The sequence below is a fragment of the Gasterosteus aculeatus genome, chromosome 21 (genome assembly GCF_964276395.1).
Source record: "Gasterosteus aculeatus chromosome 21, fGasAcu3.hap1.1, whole genome shotgun sequence".
In the NCBI taxonomy this organism is placed as follows: Eukaryota; Metazoa; Chordata; class Actinopteri; order Perciformes; family Gasterosteidae; genus Gasterosteus; species Gasterosteus aculeatus.
Window position 1 is genome coordinate 2,056,955 of NC_135708.1, and position 20,330 is coordinate 2,077,284.

The following is a 20,330-nucleotide window of genomic DNA, read 5'->3' on the forward strand; positions in this document are numbered from 1 at the left end:
TCCCCTATGATCAGATATTGTCTTCTGTACGCAGCAAACAACAGGGATAACAATCTGTGTTTAGCACGTTTCATCTGCCCAGACAAGGACGCTCCTTCTAAATGAACATATGCCGATGTGGCGGCTTTTGAAAGGTATCTGGGGCTGAAGGTCATCATCTTCCACCATGTGACAGGTCGTAAACGCCTGCAGGGCTTCAGAACACACGACACACCCCACCTGCAGACAGTGTGGCTCCATCTATACAATGAGCACCAGCACAGGATTGGAAATAAGACCGGATTGTTTGGGCTACATGTGTATGTCAGTATTGGTACCAGACATATGAGACCCGGCTCACTGGAAACAGCTGTTATACAACACAATGTCCAACACACACAACCAACACACAGAAACGCAGCGACTGTGAACGCAGATGTGAATCTAAATATGGTTTTGCATTTGGCACAAACACCCGCGGCGTTGGGGTTTGAGGATGTGGAAAAAGGTTATTTTCCACACAAGTTCAACACGAGGGCGAATGAATACTACGTTGGCAGAGACCCCGACCCGTCTTACTACGGGTACGAGACGTGTGACACTGAACAAACTTCCTCCATGAGGTGGTGCAGCACAGTTTGTGGAGAGAAATGTGATTTCCAGGCAGAGCTCAGCCTGCTGAGTCAATGACGTAGAGGCGTTGTGGAGCGCGTGCTCCATTCATGGTGGAACATTCCTAGAACGCACGCAGCTCCACCCTGTTCCTCTCACCACTTTGCCATCCAGCTGTTTGGGTGTGTTCAGAACCTTGTTCCTCCCGCGGGACACGGTGGCTCTGACACACGAGGGGCTCCACAAGACACAAGAAGACGTATTGTGATGTTTCCATGCAGTGGCCTGAATACGTGTCCCACACGGAGAATATTGACATCAGACATGCACTCAACCACGGGGAGCACCAGTCTGCTCCGTTCTATGTGGACGGTTAGAATTCGCTTGTTATGAATCGGCCGGTTGTTTTTTTCCCGGATGTGTCAAATGTCGCGTACAGAGCGACATGAACCCCGTCACCAAAGTCCCGTATGGTAACAACACAAGGCGCTGATGGAGAGAACAGATGCCCTGCAGAAACAACAGGGTTTGAACGTTGTGCTGATGTGGGAGTGTGAGTGGGCCTCATCAGAACCATCCAGCGCTTCTGTACAGGCCTTTATGGCCACGTACAAACAGCACAAACGTCTGGATCCTACAAAGGCTCTTTGGCCGGCGTACAGATGCTATGAAGTTGTATCACAAGGTCTAAGATGATGAAAAAATCAGATACTAGGACTTTACAAGTCTGTATCCAACTGTACAGAGAAACAAACAGCATCCCGTCGGCCACCTCCAGATTATCGTCAGGGATTCTGAGTCCATGGATAATTACTACGGCTTCATAAAGTGCACAGTGCCCCCCCCCCCGAGGGCTGTTTCTCCCCGTCTTGCCGTACAGATGTCATGGAAAGCTCATGTTCCCGCTGTGCGGGTTGTGTGCTGACACTTTGAACCAACCTTGTGAGTGTGTTCACAGTGAGAGAGAGAGGCAGCTGTCTGGGGTTTGGGTCCCTGGAGCTACAGACGTCTGTGGAAAAGGGTCAGCGGATTGTGTCCACCCATGAAGTCTGGCATTCTCCCAACAAAACAAGCACATTGTTTAGTGGACATGTGAAGACGTTCATGAAATGCAAGCAGGAGGCATCAGGCTATCGGGGCCACGTCAAAACACAGGCTGATGGGGAGAAATAAAAGGAGGACATTCAGCTAAACCCAGACTAAATGTGTGTCCACAAAGCCATGAGGAGCTGTAACAAACTCTCTGTGGGGCCGGTTTAGCATGAGGAGTAACATGTGAGCTGATCACAGTTCATGTTCACGACCAGTTTGATGTGAGACAATTCTGTTTGATCCCAGATGAGGCGGCTTTGGTGCAGCGGCGTCATGCAGACAGCAGCAACTCTGGTGTAAGAGACGTAAATGTCTTCACAGGAGCCATGACAACGGCCCACGCCAGGTTGATGCTTTACGACTTGCTAGATAAGCTGCAGGAGAGGCTGTTGTACTGCGACACAGACAGCGTTGTCTTTACATCAGGGGCCGGCAATCGGGTTCCCCCCCTTGGGCCACATCTTGGTGACTGACCAACTAAACATGTGATGTGTGTGTCCGGGCCGAAGAAGACGACGTCACACAGTTTGTATGTTACGCACACGACACGCTACAAGGTAAAACCAGCGTCACATGCAAAGGCGTCGCGTTAAATGGCCGTGACGCGGCTGTTGTCCCGCCCCACGTGCTGATTGGTCTCGTTCCATCTGCTGTAGCCAATCACAGCACACATACGTTGACTGTCTGAAACCATCAAACGGGACAAGAAGAGGTTCCGTCTTAAAAAGGAAAGTCCAAGTGGTGAACAATAAGCGGCGGGTGTTGCCCGATTACACCACGCTGCCCTCTGGCTACTAATGGGGATCAAGGGTTTGATGCGCGGCTACAACATCCCTTTAGTTTGGTAGTGAGGACCATCGAATCCAGCAAAGACTCTTTATCAAGAATATTTCACCGCGTTTTGATAACATGGTGCACATTTATTCATGTTGGCAGCCTTTATATACGTTGTAGAGGGCTTACCAGAGTCTCTGTGATGATGTTTTACTACCACAGGACAAAGACAACCGACTCATCAGAGACCATTTAATGAATGCCAGCAGTAATGATATAGAAGTTCAAAATGTTTTTACCAAATACGTACATCATAGAAATCTCAGCTGTATGTATTTAGTGCAGAATGTATTTATTCAGGGTAAAACTAGCCGCACTATTAGTTTAAACACTAACTATCTCATTTTGTCCCTCAGACACAGAATGTGGTCACGCATGTGGAGGAATGTGACTCTGTTAGAATCCATGTATGAATCCTCTCCCCGTGTGAGGAGAGTCATTGTGGCTGATGCAAACAGAGATTGGATTAATGCACTGTGTGAGATCAACGTGTTAAGAGGTCAGATCCCGTTGACCGACAAACAGTTTGTGCTTTTAAAGAAGAAGAAGAATCTCATCAGACTGGTAGCCGATAAAAAGATCAGACTCAACAAGAAGGAAAAGAGGCTCAATCAGACGGGGGTATTTTTATTACCGTTACTTTTATAATTAACCTCGTCAACCGGGGGAAGTCAAATGGAGCACGCTCAAATAATGTCTCTGGTCCCCTGCAGCAGATTGAATGGATGAAGCAGCAGCAACATGAGCAGCGCAGCTCTATAAGACCGGCCGTGCAAAATGAACCGATGTGTTGAAGCAACCTGACGCCGACATGTATGAAAAGGCCCAAACACATGGTGGTATTTTACAGAGACACTTGTCTGTGGTGCGACAGGGCGAGCGGGAGACGGGCGTATTGTCTCCATCACTACCACCCCATGAAAGCAGCTGTGCCTCAACAGATGTTGATGAAGGGCTCAGAAGAGATGTGATTTGGAGTAATGTCATCCGACACATGCCTAAAAAAAGTAGGAAACATGCTGAATGCACATAATGGACAGACGAGGGCGAGATTATCATCAGTGATCAAACGATCAAAGGCACACAGAAGTACGATGCACGTGAAGCTACAGAGGCTGCACCACATCTCCTGTCACCTGAAGAACCTCAGGGACAAAGGCAGGGACCGAGTCGGGTGATGGACAGATCCTCAGTGCACACTGAAAGGGCCAGACGTGCCCTCATGTCACTGAGACAGTTAAATGTCTCATCAGTCTGGTTTTTATCCTGATGGCAGCAGTGCAATCAACTGTCCTGTAATTGAGCATCTCCTCCTAGAACTTCTGCTGTGTCCAACTATTCATTTAATTGATGGAAAGTTTAGATTTCCACCCTGATTCTACAGCATATGACTGTCGCAATGAGCATTATATTTAACTGTTTGCATAAAATGACTGGAGAGGTTTTTATTTCTCTTCCAGATGCACAACCTGATGGGGACAGAAGAGGCTTTGACTGTAGCCTCAGTAATCCAGCAGATGACGGTGAAGCTCACACACATCTGCTTCTGGAAGATGGGCAAGCATTCAGACTCACTGTGAAATGGTCTCATTTGTGTCTGAACATCATGCGTAACCACACTGTGTGTTACCACGTGTCACTGCGTGCACACACACCATCACGCTCCAAGTACACACACATTATGAATATGTTAAACACTCCTGCAAACTGACATTACGTATGCTGCAGGACTCGATAGGAGTGTGATAAATAAGTGAAATAGTTGTTGGCAAGAGCATCGTTCTGTGATGTAACGTGTTTAACTTGTGCTCATTCTTTGTTTGTCTATTCTTTAGTAAAACAATGTTCCAGAATCATTTTATATCACAGCTTTTTATGCCACCTCATTATAACGTGAATAAACACACAACTATCTATTCACTGTGCTTTAATGTGATTATTTAAGAGTCCATACGTGTTTAAGAATCAACACATGAGATGTGCATCAAGTATGTCAATACTTGTGGAGATTTACAGACTGTTTATAGACGCTGTTCACCAGACGTGGGGTTTTTGCTGCTGAAAGGTCGTCCCTACTCTCTACCGAGGGAATTCACTGCTGTGTCTCAGGCTGCTGGTTACATCCCCCGCGAGCCGACGCCACAGCTGCGCTCAGCAAACCCCATGACGCCATCAGCGCGGTAGAAACCGCTCACCCCGAGGTCGTCCTTATCGACGCTGGAGACTTCAACCAGTGTAATTTACGGACTGTATTTCCCAAATATTACCAACACATCCACATCCCCACCCTGGATCACGTGTACAGCAACATACGCGGTGCATACAGGGCAGCTCCCCGCCCACACGTCGGACACTCTGACCACATCTCACTGTTCCTGTATCCAGCCTACAAACAAAAACTGAAACAATCCAACCCTGTCACCAAGTCAGTTAAGCTTCGGACCACAGAGACTGAGGGAATCCTGCAGGACGGTTTTGCTCAAACAGACTGGGATGTGTTCAAAGCTGCAGCCACAAGGGAGGACTCTTCTGTTAGCGTACAGGACTACGAAGAGTATGTGACCGGGTACATCTACACTTGTGTAGACAACATTGTGCCCACCATACCGGTCAGGAAGTTCACCAACCAGAAGCCCTGGATTAACAGACAGGTACGTCTCGCTCTGCTGCATTCAGATCAGGCATTGAGACGGAGTACAAAGCTGCTAAGTACCGACTGAGAAAAGCCGTCACAGCGGCAAAGAGGCAGTACAGAGAGAAGCTGGATGGCTTCTACTCCACCGCTGACTCCAGGCAGATGTGGCCTACAGCACACCACCGACTACAGGACCACCACCAGCTCCATCAGCACCACAGACAGCCTGCTGGAGGACCTCAACGCCTTCTACACCTGCTTCGAGACCTCCAGCTCCAGCACAGAATGGCACACACACACCGGGATCACCAAACCCCCCCCCCTCCCCCAACAGTCTCATCAGGCCAGGTACGCAGAGCTCTCAGGAAGATCAACCCCCGAAAGGCAGCAGGGCCAGACAACATCCCTGGGCGTGCCCTGAGAGCATGTGCAAATGAGCTGACTGATGTTCTCACCTCCATCTTCAACCTCTCCCTCAGCATGAGCACCGTCCCCACCTGCTTCAAGACCACGACCATCATTCCCCTCCACCAAAAGAGCCCACCCACCTGCCTGAATGACTACAGGCCAGTAGCACTCACTCCAATCATCATCAAGTGCTTTGAGAGAGTGATTCTGTCCCACATTCAGAGCAGCATACCGGACACCCTGGATCCCCAGCAGTACGCCTACAGGCGCAACAGGTCCACCTCAGACGCCCCAGCTGCTGCCCTCCACTACTCCCTCTCCCACCTAGAAAACAAGGACTCCTACATTAGGAGGCTCTTTGTCGACTACAGCTCCGCTTTCAACACGGTCGACCCCCACAAACTCATCCATGAACTCTCCACACTCGGTCTGCACCCCACCCTCTGTGACTGGCTGTCTGACTTTGACTGGCAGGCCTCAGTGTGTCAGGATTGGAAACAGGACTTCATGTCATGTTGGTGCCTTTGTAATGTTGTAATGACTTACCTTGGCTGGGTGAAGCTCCAGTTTCCTCCTTATTCTCATGCAAGGCACGGTGGGGCCTCAGCATGGAGGAGGTGCTGTTATTGCACCCAAACTCCTCGGAGCACAATTAACACCTCACCTTTGAATCAAATAAGAAACTGAAAAATACAGTTCTTGATAAGCAAACCTAATGTGTCTGAAATAGAGTGAGATTCAGCTCACCTTATTAGGAGTGATCTAATCACAGAGGAAGTCCTCCTCTTCCCAGCTGGCTCCATCTTATCACCTGTCCTTCTCTCCTCACTCTCAACTATCTCTCTCTAAACTCTCCAAACGATATAAACTATCCGAACCATCCAAACTCTAACTGACCAACTCTCCACCAACAACCCACATCTTGAATGGAGCCTGAGGGGTTTATACATGGAAGTAAATCTGAAGCCCTTCCCGAAGCGTCACGTGGTCCCGCCGGGCAGCGAGGCTTCGGACGCCATCGTTTATGGCTCCTCCCCTAAATGAAGCGAGCCTCGGTACGCGCTGCGAGGACACGCCCCCTCAGTTACTCGACACGCGTGAGGCGTCGGCACATCTGGTAACGTCACTAATTTTGACTATTAAAGTCTTTTTGTTTTCAAGCTCTGCGTCTGGGTGCTGCCTCTGCCTTCCCCCATCACCAACTGAGTAATATATGAACATATAGAAACATATAGATTATTAGTGTTAAACATAAATACAACAAACACGTAAACAGAATTACTTGTCAGTTGTAAAAAGGTCACAGCAGCTATATAATAAATAGCTGCTGTGACCTTTGACAGATAATATGAGGACTTTGGAAATGTGAAAAAAGACGTTCATGCCCCAACAAAATGGTCCATGTTGAATTTTGTGGCTCCTCCATCTGTTTTTTTTCAAATAAAGAAACAAAAACATAATTCAAGTAAGCAGATGGCTCCATCAGCTAAAAACAAAAGTATAACCATATTTTTTAGAGCAATGCAAATAAAGTTATACCTCTCCATAAAATAACTCACTCTGAATGGTCATTTGCATATTCCAGAAGGCCTCACTGACTCTCCACGTTCCACCTTCCGTGTTCTAACTTCCATGTCCATGTTCCGTTCTCCACAGCTTAAGAACACTCGCGGGTCAGGTAGTTAGCAGCCTTGGAACTGCACACAGGTTTTTTGCAGTGGCCGAACATTGAGAAAAGGCCACAATGACTCTGTGGCCCTAAAAGGACTCGAGGTAAGTGGGGAATCCAGACAGACGTCTGCATTAACTGGTGTTGGTGGTTTACTGGACTTGTCAGGTGGAGAAGTGGGTACCTGGAGATAAACCTCTGATTCACGCTGTTGGGACCTTTTTCTTACGGTGTCTTTTGTGTCTGAGCCGTGAAAGGATGAAATAAGACCATTTAACGCAGCCGGTGGCTTTAGTTCACTACAAATGTTCCCTTCTGTTTTTCCTCATGTGTAGATGACGATGAAAGCTCTTGGGACAAAACGTCCTCATCCAAAGGGCGCATCCCAAAGAAGAGGGTCCGACGCCGTCAGAGACTTGACACCGGCGTCAGAGCGCCATTGCTCGCCCGATACGAAAGGCCCGAAAGCTCCGGGCAGCGTGTCAGCGTGACTCGAGCAATGAGGAAAGACCAAGAGGAAAGGAAGCACAATCAGAGGAGGCGAGAAGAGGATTAGCGTTTTGTTTACGCTAATTGTAGCCTCGGCTATTTTGGTGTTCTCCTAGTCCGGTAGTAGTTAAGCGCTATTTGGTGACTCTCTGGTGGGTCTTGTGCTTCCTGTACTTGGGGTAAAAGATTGTAATATATATATATATATATATATATATATATATATATATATTGTTTGTATATATTAGTATGTATATAATGCACAAAGGTGCAGAAAGACATAGATAAGTGTGTGTTCCACTTCTTGTTAATGTACAGAGAATTGAAATACACAAACAAGGACACAAGTCAAACCTGAAAACAATAGTTTTATTCATATAGGAATCCATGTGTTTATTAGATGATTTATTGGTTCAACTTTTCATAATCAGAGATTGGGCCAAAATATACTGGTGGGCTGTTCGATACATTTGCACTACAAGTTTTCAACAGCAGACGTCATCATAGAGTTTGAGATGCATTGAATGAATGAACCTTTTTACGATACGATTGGCTGGAAAGCTTCACTGCTTCATGAAGTTTCATAGAGCTTCATCTGGCTTCATCTGGCCGTCACTAGTAAACAGCAGAATGTGCACAGAGGAACTGAAGTCACACAGAAAGAACTACAGAACAGGAGTTTGCTGGACAACACGAGCAGAGCTACTGAGCCACGTTACCACGTAGGAGTATTAACAAGGTGCCACTGGAGAGGTGAACAGCCCGGCTCTAAATACTGCAGGGGTGGATCATGGAATGTGGATCAGCTGTGTAGGAATGGAGCAGGATGAACGGCCACGCCTCCTCACCTGCTTCCTCTAGACACGCCCCTTTTCTCTTCTGGTTGATGCTTCAGCAAAACCAGAGCTACAAGACAAAGAGTTTGGCGGCAAATCCAGTTGATGCGCGTGAATCAAACATCGTGGACGTGAACTTCCTCGCTCGCGAGGTTAGTCTCTGCTCGCGCTCGCTGTTGTTGTTATTGACAGCAAGGGGGCAGAGCCAGTCACCGGCATCTCCACGTCTGATTGGTTCCACTTTTCGTCCTTGGATTGGCTGGATTTCGTCCCCGTTGACCGTTGTGAATCCCCAGAACTGATGGAGCAGGATGAACGGATCGGATTAACGGTACCTGAGGTGTGCAAGTGGTACATGAAGACAGACAATGTCCCTCTCTGTCTTCTTCACAAATGGCTGTGGAAACCCCTCACGTGAGATCTATGTCACTTCCGTTTTACTTTCACTATGAGTCATTGCTGTAAATCACCGTTAGCTGAGTAGCACATTAGCTGCCATTAGATAGCCGGTATCAGCGTTTTCTGTTAACAACCTTTAAAAAACACTGCAGAGTCCAATCAAAGTTCTGATGAGATAATAATAATAATAATGCTATGATGTCATAACTGAATAAACTCATCATAGGAAAATATTTAAAAGTTAGCTAAATATCTACTGAATTAAACTTTCTTTACAAATACATGTAATATTAAAAGCAGCATCAAGGGTTTGCAGTCAAACTGATTCAGTTTTGATTTGACACAAGATTGAAAGAACTATCTTCACATGTTGTTGTTTTTATAAGCTAATATCCCCCACAACACGCTAGAGAGACGTTTTACAGCAGTCAATGAATATCTTTTTCCTAAAGTGGACATCATGGTTCTCCACAGCATGTCCTCCGGCCTCAAACGTTGGAGCGTCTCCTGTCAAAACTGGAGCTCGCACTCATTCCAACACACTCCATATGGATTTCCTGCAGGAGGAAAAGACGACTTGTCAACAAGGCAAAAGTGATGGTGATCAGGATGCTCGGCCTGCGCTTAGTGCTCCTAATGGCCTTTGGCACGTTTCACTGCGCCCAAAGGAAAGCCACCAATCAGAGCCTGGAGTCTCCAACACAGCTGTCAATCACTGCCAGTGACACGTTGACAATCAAACCGTCTGATCTAAACGTCCTGTTTCAGAGGCATGTTTCAGCTACTGATGAGCAGTAAAACATGTTGGGACAGAAAGCAGTCGAGCCAGGACGTGTCTCCTTGTGGACGTGTAGATTATGTCTCGTGTTCTACAGTCAAGAGACAGTGAGACGTTTCATTGAAGTCACTAAATGTTGCTTTAAAGCCGTCATCACAAAGACATAGTTTCACTTTGTGTGTTTGTCTTGAAGGACACGCTACATCCAGACGGAGGAAGATGAAGCAGGTAAACGGCTACAAATAGAACACAATGAAGCTGAGTAACACACACACACTGAAACACAGAGCATCTCACCAATGGTGAAGCTGAAGCGTCCGTGCAGAAAGTAGCACTGCCGCCCTTTTTAAACGCCTGTTTGTTGGACGTTGGTCGTGTCGTTGGGCTCCTGATGTGCACGGTGTCCCTCAGTGGGTGAGGGGGGGCCGTTCTCTCTGTGCTGCTGTGGACGGGTGTTCAGGGTCAACGCCGCCCTTTTCCTCTTTGCTCTTCGCCCCTCGAGGCTCTAACAACTCTGATCTGCTCCATTGAGACACTTTCATGTCTGATATTTATATTTACTGTGAATTAGTTTCCTCTGCTGCTCCGTCACACACAGCGTTTCTATTTGAAATGAGAAGCAAACAAAAGCGTGATAGTTAAACACCCGACAGTCAAGAAGCGTATTCAAATGTTTCAGAGCAGCTGACGTCATCGAGGCAGCTGCTGTCCCATGAAATGAGCGTCCTCTGTTGTCCCCGTGAGTCAGGACCCCCGAGTCTGTTCTCCCCAGAACGCAAGTCCGTCCTCTGCGTCCTATCGTTGAGAAAGGGCCCCACGTTGGGAGGTTAACACGAGCAGCGTGGAGATCAGGACCTTCAGCTGCTTCCACGTGTCGTCCAGTCAACAGGGGACACGAGGACAAAGGTCCCTCATGATGCAGCTGTGGACAGTCTTCTCGTATGTTTCTGTTGCTGCTTATTACCCGTCCATGACCAGCCGTTCTCCTGAAGCTTCCCCTGGACCGAGGCGCTAATGGAACCACTGAGCTCCACCACCGGGGCTCCCTGAAGACCTTTACTGGTGCTCTGAGTTCTCTCCGTTCTTCCTGCTGCAGGAACGTCTCCGCGCCCCTCAGCTGCTGTTCATACAGCTGTCAATCATGTTGAATGACACGTGAATGAAGGCGGCACGATGCAGCGCGCTGAGGCCATGCAGAGAAGCTCAAGTAGCGGTGAGCCTTGTAGTGACGTCATTGTCTTAACTCAGGTAGTGACGTGATGTCACCTGTCAATCACAGGTCAGTGGAGCCACGATAATGAAGTAACTGTTGTTCTTTGGTGACTAAAGAGCCTCTTCTTGTTCACAACAACGGGTTCAGTCATCGAGCAGCAGCACATGTGGGATTAGTTCACTTCCTGCTTGTAGTTCACTGAGAACGTCAGCGCCTCTGGACACGATGGACTAACATCTGGAGGGACAACGTCCCCTTGCTGGACATCAACACGAGTTCCCTCGTTGTCCTCTTACAGGACGTTGTCCCACACACGTCTCTGGTTTAGTTCAGTGTGTTGTGTTCTAGTGTCTTTTAAACACTTAAAACGCACTTGTGTGACGTCACAGAACTAACCGGTGACTCTGTGGGCCACAGCGCCCCCACGTGGGCAAACCAAGCAGCTGCTTATAAGCGCTCAGCCTGACGGTGACGTGTGCTGCAGAACTCTGTTCAGAAAGGGTTGAATTAAACAAACGCTGCTGCCTAACCGGCCCAAACATCACCACTAACATCAAGTAGAAGAGCCTTTGTGAACCACGCGGAGCTCATCTGTTATTCGGCAACACGGAATCACCTGAAGAACCAACGTGTCTGATAACAATCCCACTCTGAGCCCTTTGGACATGTTGTCTCATCAGGAGACCGTAGCGGTTTATCGGCTCTCACGTTGAACTAACTTACATCCGGAAGACGTTTACAGCAACACGAGCCTTCGGAGTCTTTTCGCTTCCGTTTCTGTGTGTTTCTCCTCCATATTCCGGTGAACGGAGCTGCTAAAACGAGATGTTTCTACAAGGAGGTCTGGTGGAGAGGACAGAGACTCTCATTATGAAGGGATGAGGACAGACATGTTTATTATTCAGAAGACAGTGGTGTCCGTTGAGGTTGGACAGGTTTAATAAAGACTTTAACTCACAGGGAGACGCCGCTCTGCTGCTGCAGTACCGACAGCGGCCGCGGTGGCGCCGTTTCACCACAAGTCACAACGTCTTTAATGGTTTAATAACCATAGAAAATCATAATTAATAACTAAAGACAATGAGGAACGCTTCACGGGTTTGCGTGTCCTCCTCTAGCTGGGACTTTGCTGCGTCACGATTGGCTGCTTCTCATTAATTGGAACGTGACACAATCTTACAGGTTTTATTCATCAGATAATCTTCACAGCTTCAAACGTTCACGTTCTCACCCTTTTCCTTTCATGCATCACTTATATAATATTTAACTAAGAAACTAATACATGTGTGATTTATTACTTTGATCATCAAATGATCAGGCAGCAAAGTTCATGAGAAATAATAATACTTTACTTTTTATAGCACTTTTCTTGGTACCCAAAGACGCTTAAGAAGAAGAAGAGGAGAAGAAGAAGAGGACGAGCTTGTGATGGATTAAATAAACGTCACTATGACATCATCAGTGTGCAGCGCAGAAATATCAACATCTGTAAAAACGCAGGAAGAAATGTGACGTTTCTTCATGAGATCTCAGCGGCTGCAAAAACTAAAGGTTTCCTGAATGAAATCATTCTATTGTTTAATGCAGTAAAAGAAATGGACGTATTCACAAGGCTCTCACAGACTGGGATGTTTTCAGCTACTGACAGTCTGGATGAGTTCACAGAGGCTGTAACTTCCTACATCGGCTTCTGTGAGGACAGCTGTGTACCATCATGCACCAGGGTGAGTTACAACAACGACAAACCCTGGTTCACAGCGGAACTCAGAACACTACGCCTGCAGAAGGATCAGGCATTTAGGAGCGGGGACAAAGACTTGTACACAGAGGCAAAATACAAGTTTAGCAAGGCGGTGAGAGACGCTAAACGACTGTACTCTGAGAAACTCCAACAACAGTTCTCAGCAAGTGACTCTGCTTCGGTTTGGAGAGGCCTCAAACACCTCACCAACTACAAGCCAAAAACCCCCCACTCCATGAATGACCTCCGCCTGGCAGACGAGCTCAATGAGTTCTACTGCAGATTCAAAAGACACTCAGTGTGTTTACATGATGGTATAATTGGAATCTTTGCTCAGTCGGACTATGCTATCTTTCGGGGGGAGGTGCTATTATCCCAATATACATGGCAGTGAATAAATCGAATTATTGGCCGAAAGCATGTCATTTCCGATACGATAGGTGGCGATGTTTTCATTACAGCTAGTTGTGATACAGCCATTTCAGGTTGACCGCTTCACCACTACTAACAACAACAACAACATCAACATTACGAGAAAGATGGCGAACAGAGAGCAAGGTGAAGCTACATCCCTCTACTGTCTGCATGATGTTAATAGGAGCACAGCGAATGCGAATGGCGCTATTGGCTGATTTGATAACGGAGAGAAGACGCCGTCGGGATCTCAAGCATGCGCAAAGACGCAGAGTCCAGTTCCTTATCTGATTCACCGTTACATGCCGCAATAGTCGAACTATCACCTGGATCGGATCGAGTTATCCAGGGGTGTTAGTCGGATCGTAGTCGGACCGCACGTAGTCGGACAAAGGTGTTTACATTAAACGGATAATTTGATTTCAGTCCGACTAAGCCAGTTATTCGAATCCATGTAACCACGCTGAATGTCCTGATCCCATCCCCCACAGCTCCACCCACCTGCTGCAGTCGCCCACCGCCCCCTCCCCCAGCCCATCAGGGGCTCACGCCTCTTCATCTATATTACCTTCCCCTTCCCTCAGCCTCTCGGACAATCAGCACCGGTTCCCCCCAAGGCTGCGTTCTTTCCCCTCTGCTCTTCTCCCTGTACACCAACAGCTGCACCTCCAGTCACCAGTCCGTCAAGCTCCTGAAGTTTGCGGATGACACCACCCTTATTAGACTGATCTCTGGTGGGGACGGGTCCGCCTACAGGTGGGAGTCTGACCATCTGGTGTCGTGGTGCAGCCACAACAACCTGGAGCTCAACGCTCTAAAGACAGTGGAGATGGTTGTGGATTTCTGGCGGAACAGAGCCCCACCCTCCCCCATCACCCTGTGGGACTCCCCCGTCACTATTGTGGATTCCTTCCATTTCCTGGGCTCCATCATCACCCAGGGCCTCAAGTGGGAGCTGAACATCAGCTCCATCACCAAGAAGGCTCAGCAGAGGTTGTTCTTCCTGAGGCAGCTGAAGAAATTCAACCTGCCAAAGACGATGATGGTCCACTTCTACACGGCCATCATCGAGTCCATCCTCTGCTCCTCCATCACCGTCTGGTACGCTGCAGCCACAGCCAAGGACAAGGGCAGGCTGCAATCTGCCGTCCCTGCAGGACTTGTTCGCTTCTAGGACCCTGAAGCGAGCTAAAAAGATCGCGGCCGATCCCTCTCACTAACCCATAGCATTATTTTTAATTTCATTCTTTGTGCACTCGTGTCTTGTTGTCCATTGTTACACTGTCCACTGTCACGCACCAACCGCCAAGTCAAATTCCTTGTATGTCTGACATATTATGGCAATAAATCTTTCCTGTTTCTTATGAGCCTCACTAAGCTCTTAAACAGATGAAGAACATGATGATTGGTTGTATTGTAACATTAAGTGAATATGGATTGATGTCAGTGAGGAATTTCACATTCATTTGTGGTGTGAAAACATGGCAGGTCTCCCTGCTCGATGTCGCACCGTCTCATTCATTCACTTGGCTCATGACGTCCACCTGAATGTTCCTCTTTGGCTAAAAAGTGCCCTAAATCGGTTGGGAAAGCTCGCATTGCCTGAAACTGCTCATTAGCGGCGTTTCCGCGCTGTTTTTAGTCGATCGCCACCGAGCTAAAGACTGAAATGACAACCAACGGTCGCACAAAGTCCAGCTGTTATTTAGATCACCGCACTGATATGAACGCTCAGGTCGATGTAAACAGGTAACAATACATTATGGCTCAGTTCAGTGCACCTCGTGACTCACTCTCCACCAATCAGAGCGCTTGATTTCACCCGTATTATAAAAGAATATACGATACGGGACATGAAACATAACCAGTAGTCCAAGTGCAAGCAGCCAGTTGATGGTGAATTTATGCTACTTTGTTGAATTCATATGTTTGTGAATGTGACTTTGAAAGAGTCAGAGCCTCCAGCCACCAACCTCACCGCACGTCACTGCCAGCAGCTCTGTGAAAGGTCCAACGTCTAGTTTCAGAAGATCTAAGGAGACTTCTACAGGTCAGAGGACCGTCTGAAGAACTTTGCCGTACTTTCATTAGACTTTGTATTTTCGATGCAGAGATCTGCAGACGTTGTTTTTCTGACCCACAGTAAGAAGTAAAACCCAGATGAAACTGATGACTAACTGTCACTCAACTAATAAACTGTCCATCGACAGTCTTCAGCATCTGGTTTTCATGATGATCAATGACAGAAGCTGGAGGAATTACAGTTTGTCTTCTACATTCAGTCACATCTTACTGTGTGCAAGCAGGCTGCTTTACTGGCTGTTCTTACCCACAATCCTTTGCACAGCAGGTATATGAGCCAGAGGGTTCAAGGTGCCATGTGATGAGGAAGTAGAACACTGCATGTAACAACATGTCCTTTGTGATTTGGCAGGCGGCTTCAGACTGATACGTGGGGAAGTTGTTCCGCCCCAACAGGTTCAACCTGATCATCAAAGTGGAGAGAAGAATAAAAACACTCTCAGCTCAGACTCTGTTGTCTCAGTGGATGTTTTTATTCAATATAAACTCTTCACTACATTTGTTACAAAGGTTTCTGCTTCATCACGTGTTCCCTACTAGTCTACATGTAGAAGAAGACCAGGTGACAAAGAGGGGCGTGCACGGGTCCTCTGAACCATCTGGTCCAACAACAGCATCCAGTCTGTTGTCATAGCAACTCTTTACAAGGTGGAAGGATCGTTCCACAGATGCTGGTTTTGATCCTGAAAGACTCTTGTTGAGCCGTGAGGAGGATTCTGTTCACGAGGACCTTTGACCCTGTTAACAGCTCAGACTGAGACTCAGTCAACCAGTCAGACTTTGGACTTGACGTGAGGACCCACCCTCTGTGATAAAAGATAAGAAGCTGATAAGAAGTCACTTCACTCCGTCTGATGGAAGCTGAAGTGAAGCACGGAGCTCCTTTTCTACACGGACCTGCTGAGGACAGAAGAGAGCTGCTCACTGAGGAAGTTCATGTCTACAAGCTCAGTAAGTGCAGCTGTGATTGGTTGAATGACATCATTGATGGTCGTGAAGGTGTGATTGTTTAAAGCTGGGAAACAAGATGGCGCCTGTGTGAGCAGGCAGAGAGAAGCTGCTGTTAGTCTGAATGATGACGCTGTGATGAAGAAGAGGAGCTCAGTCTGATCTGGGGTCTGTGAGGACTGTTACTGATGAGGAGGGGAAGGTAGCAGACGGAGGGGCACTAGGACCCAGCAGGGACCACAGAGCTCACCTGGGCCTTTGTTCCTGAAACACACCTGAGAGACGCTCTGTTTGTCTCACCTGCTGCTTCAGTCCTTTAAGTCCACAAAGCGTCATGTTTATTTCTTCATCTGCTTTAAACACATTTAGTCACTTTTTAGTGTTTGACTGTGTTTGTTTTCTTTAGTCTTCAGTTTTTCCGCTGACAGGTTTCTTTCTGCTAGTTACGGTGATTTTTGTCCATTTCCGCCACAAAAAAAAGAAAGTCAAAATGGTGACTTGAGATGTGCGCATGCGCAGGCTCCTTCGTTGTTTGGTACATTGACTTTATAAACCCTCTTGGCGACTTCTGGTCAAAAGCGACCAGCGACCTTATCTGGTTTTATTGGAGACTTCTGTGGTGTCTGACGTGGCGTGACGTCACTGAAGCAGGAACCCGGCGGCTCGCAGCAGTCCAGCTGCAGTCAGAGGAGACACACGTCACGTGCAGGCTGAAATCAACGCGCGCATGCGCAAAGCCGCCGCCAATTCTGCGCGAGAAATTGCCAATACTGGTTCAATAAAGAGAGAATAACTTTTCAATCGTTACTAATCACGATAACTACGTAATAAATACCACCCGGAACGTATTTTATCTCCCTAGAAGTTCAATTTATTTCGGACTCGGAAATACGGAAGATAATTTAGACTCCGCTAAAAGTCGGACGTCCCTGTTTGTTATGAGAGAGGAGTGAGCGGGTATCGAACGTACGACGGTTACACTTCGCTAAAGTTGGAAATATATTCACACATTCACACTTCCTGGTTTAATAGCTGCTCAGTGAGACGTTGTTCAACTCTGTGTGACCATAGTCACCAACCAAGTCATCATTTATTACCACTTTTTATCACATAATTTCCACTTTCTTAAGTCATCATTTCACTATCCTATTTTCATTATTCATGCGTTCAGGACGCATGAATACCTAGCAATATGTATATAAGATCTAAACAACCTTTTGTTTGGTTTTACAGGACTGATCTTTGCACCACACTTTTGGTTCCCTTCCACCTATACTTACTTATAATATTGATATTATAAAACTATACATATCTCGTGTTGTCATCCTGCATGCTGAGTTTTAGTGGCCTATATAGTGATTTAACATAAATAACGTCCTGATGGGCCGCTGCCTCCTGCCAAAGGAAAGCGCTTAAAAGAAACACGACATTTATAGGGTGAGAATTTAAAATGACGTCTCTTGACACGTTGTCTCAAGACAACAACACAAAGTGTCCCATGAGAGTTTTAGTGTTGAGGTGAATGAGCTCTGTGTGTTTGTCCTGATGAAGATAATAACGTGTGAGCTCTCCCAGCAGGTTGGTGTGAAGGTGTGAAGGTGTGGACTCTGCTATGAATCAGGCTGAGGACCCAGAGGACGGAGTCCCTCCCTCTGAAGCCCCTCTGTGTGGGGAACATGACAGCCAGACCAAAGCTCAGAGGTGAGAGGAGACGAGTGTCCTCCACTCGTCTCCATGTCCCAACGTCTCTGACTCACTGACTCTGCTTCTACATGTGTGACCAGGACCCATCAGAGACCAGGACCTGGACCTGGACCCAGCTGTGTGTCCATGAAGAGTAACCAGTCTATGAATCCTCCTCTAAAATTCAAAGATGTTGGTCCCTCTGTTGATGCAAGGTGAGGGTCTCAGGCTGATGATGAGGTGTTTCTACCAGACTCTCTGGTGGAGGTTCTGGGTTTCTTGCTCCAGGGCCCTTCAGCAGTGTCCAGTGAGGGAGGGAGAGCTCCATGGAGGACTTGGTGAGACCTGTTGGGACGAAACCAAACTGACTGGTGAAGAAAACAGTGAGCTGAAAGACTGAGCTGTTGATTGTCAGTGGGACCAGCAGGACCAGTAGACCTAAACCACTACAGGGAGTCATGTGGTCCACATTCAGACCTCACGTCATGGACCTTTGCCTTGTTTTGGTCTCTGTGGACGGACAACATGTGAGCTGATGCTTCATGATTAGATGATGACGTGATGATGTAATCTCAGTGTTTCTTTCAGTTCACATCAGCAGAGAGGAAAGTCTCCTGAACCCAGATGTTTGTCCATGAAGAGTGATCATTCTATGGGTCGATGGTTTAACTTCAACGATGGACGCCGTTCTTATGACACAGAGTAAGTAGGGTCCTATAAAATCTGTTTCATTTTTCTCAAATTCAGGTTTAATTTTTCCCACAAATTCTTTGTTTTTTAATTTTTGAGAATTTGGTTTTTAACATTTCACGCAGAGACAGTGAATTAAGAACTGAAATGTAGACAATATATTCAGTTAAAACTGAAAACTTCCATACATAGAACCTTATTTCAGGCAAAAACATGCTGCATGATAAAAACATGGCAATATCTTTTCTTGGGTCCAAACAGAACAGTCATTCAAAAAAAATTCAGATTTGTTGGTTTAAATTAAACAAAATACATGACTGAGCAAAAAATGCCGTTAGTTCTTTGTAAGATCAAACTAAGTAAGAATAGTCCTGTCAATATCTACTAACAAAGGTGCATAACAATTGCAACAGCCCGTGCAGTAAACAATTAAACATTTTGAAAATTCAACTTAACTTTGGTGGAAATATCAAAAACATTGTAAACTTCAATTCCAAGTGCAACTCGGAGCCTTAGCTTGCACAAACTCCTTGCTGATGAGGAAGCGCACCCATCTTCTCTTTCTAGCAGGCAGATCTCATCCATGTCACAATAGAGAATGATTTGCAGAGCTGCCAGGTCTCACCCACCAGCGTGATGACATGGCAGAGGCAGGTTACATGTACGCTGTTGGGCAACACTCCTCTCAGAGCCTCCTGTATTCCTTCAGACAGTGAGCAGCATTATCAGTCACCACGGCCCAGACATCATCACGCTCACATTGTTGTGATTGACAGACAATAGAATGGCTTTGGAAGTATTCACATCTGTCCATGAAGACAACATCAATCAGAAAGTACTGTTGTCCAACGCCTACGATGAAAGATAAAAAATAATAATAACCATGATTAGTATTGTGTCACAACAAAAGGGTGAGATACAGCTAGACATAGACAGACGCTTTAATTGCTTTAATTCTTAATTCCCGATGTGAGAGTAGCTTTAATGTTGTGATCAATACATTTAATACATACATGTGTAACCAGGATCCATCAGAGACCAGGACCTGGAGCTGGACCTGATCCTGAACCTGGTCTGCAATCTGGACCTGAACCCAGATGTTTGTCCATGAAGAGTGATCGGTCTAAAGATGCTGTGATTAACTTCAAAGATGGACGCCGTTCGTATGACCCAGAGTAAGTTCTTAAACAGATGAAGAACTGTTCTGATCCTCAGTCATGAATTACATAAATGTTTGTTCATTGTTTAACGTGTTGTTTCCATGACGATCCATCAGGACAGAACTCATTATCTTCATCTAACTCCAGGGTGTCAAACTCATCTTAGGTTTGAGTCAGATACTGTCCACTTTGATCTCAAGTGGGCCGGACCAGTAAAATCTTAGGCGATGGTCCGGTCGACGGGGGGCCGTCATTTCCAAGCGGGCGCTGCTGCCTGGAGGAACGCTGTGGTCTAAAAGGTCTAACACAGGGGAGCCCACACTTTATCAGCTCGCAAGCTTTTTGTCATCAACGCTTCAATCCAAGTCATGGCGATCGCCCGAATAATAACAACGAGCAGCAGCGGTAACCAAGGGAACAACAGCGCTGCAGACCGGGAGCACAAAACGAATCCATGTAAAGAAACAATCAACAATAAGTTACTGCAGACGTTCTTGGTCGTTTCCTCACTCCATGACTTGCACTGATGCATGCGTGGTGACCTGACGTGGTTCTTTCTTCAATGTTAGGTGATCTACCAGCACTGCGTTGGTGAAGGACCAGGGGCCTCATTTATAAACGTTGCGTACGCACAAAAGAAGGCGTACGCCGCTCTCTACGCAATAATT

The 20,330-nt window shown here is 46.8% G+C and overlaps 1 protein-coding gene across 1 annotated transcript in view; it reads left to right on the plus strand.

The window, feature by feature from the left end:
* Positions 1-15,920: 15,920 nt before the first annotated feature.
* LOC144390233 (uncharacterized) overlaps positions 15,921-20,330 on the plus strand; it is a 145,473-nt gene continuing 141,063 nt past the window's right edge. The window contains exon 1 of the mRNA XM_078096675.1: positions 15,921-16,132. The gene's annotated coding sequence lies outside the window, so the exon portion shown is untranslated. The remainder of the gene's footprint in view (positions 16,133-20,330) is intronic.